We start from the raw sequence: 1,061 nt of genomic DNA, 5'->3' as shown, positions 1-1,061 counted from the left end.
TTTTAATTTTTAATTATTAAATACATGAAATAACACAAAAAAACATTTTATAGCCTACGCAAGGTAATCAAATTGAATATATATAAGATCTAACTTCATTTCTATCATATCAAATAAACGTCTCGATGTCTCATGCATAACTTAAAATCATATGTGCCTAAATACACAATAGAATAAAAACACACTAGAAAACAGAAAGAAGTATCCTTGTCATATAGTACTTCTTTTAATTTCGAACCAATAAACTAAAATTAAAACGTTCTAGAGAAATTCCAGTCGAAAAAAATAATTAATCCACCATAATATTCACACGAGAAGAACATGACGCGTCCATTGAGCTCTGACTTCATCAATTTGTCCTTGATCATATTTCGGAACATTGCAATCATGAAAGTACTACAAAATGAGAAAATTAACATAATTAGTGACAAGCATATAATAATGTCTAGGCTTAATTGAACAAAGAAAAGTACATACATCTTCAAATATCCGAGTTTGCTTATGGCCGATGATCTCTTTCATGTATCTCATGACATAATATCCAGAATCCATGACATTCTTTTGCCGAGGACACTACACAAGCAAAATACAATCAATTACTTTTGAATACTTTAAAAAACAAATAAAAATTGCAATAAACATAAATCATTGGACATACTTCTATCTGTATCCAGTTGGTGCTCATTTTAATTTTCTTCAACAATCATTTTTCAGTTCGGAAACCAAAAAGTGCTCTGCAAACAAAACCAAAAAAAAAACTTAACGTTTAAACGACATAAATTAAAGAAACAGAAGAAAATCATCATCCCAAAATGAGAAGCTAAGGATCATTTACTAGTAAAAAGAGGAATATTTCAATTACATGATACAAGAAAAATGCAGATATATGCAACGAAGATTCTGATAAGATGTTCCATAGAGAATGGAAAATATATACTCAAAACCTTCTTAAAGAATCTTTGGAGTATGTTTAACAATTAAGATGATAAGATGTCTTTTGCATTATCACAAGGAATCTTCAATCAAATGACCCACAGTGGAACTTTACAGGAGAATAGATT

The 1,061-nt window shown here is 29.1% G+C and overlaps 1 long non-coding RNA gene across 1 annotated transcript; it reads right to left on the bottom strand.

The window, feature by feature from the left end:
* Positions 1-246: 246 nt before the first annotated feature.
* On the bottom strand, positions 247-596 carry LOC110776638 (uncharacterized). Its single transcript, XR_002530211.2, has 2 exons — positions 478-596; positions 247-396 (listed from the first exon to the last, which is right to left on the bottom strand). It is a non-coding gene; the product is annotated as an uncharacterized lncRNA (long non-coding RNA).
* Between the last annotated feature and the right edge of the window lie 465 nt (positions 597-1,061).

This window comes from Spinacia oleracea, chromosome 6, assembly GCF_020520425.1.
Source record: "Spinacia oleracea cultivar Varoflay chromosome 6, BTI_SOV_V1, whole genome shotgun sequence".
NCBI classification, from domain to species: Eukaryota; Viridiplantae; Streptophyta; class Magnoliopsida; order Caryophyllales; family Amaranthaceae; genus Spinacia; species Spinacia oleracea.
The sequence above is the reverse complement of the archived record's forward strand: the minus strand, read 5'-3'. Positions and strand labels throughout refer to the sequence as shown.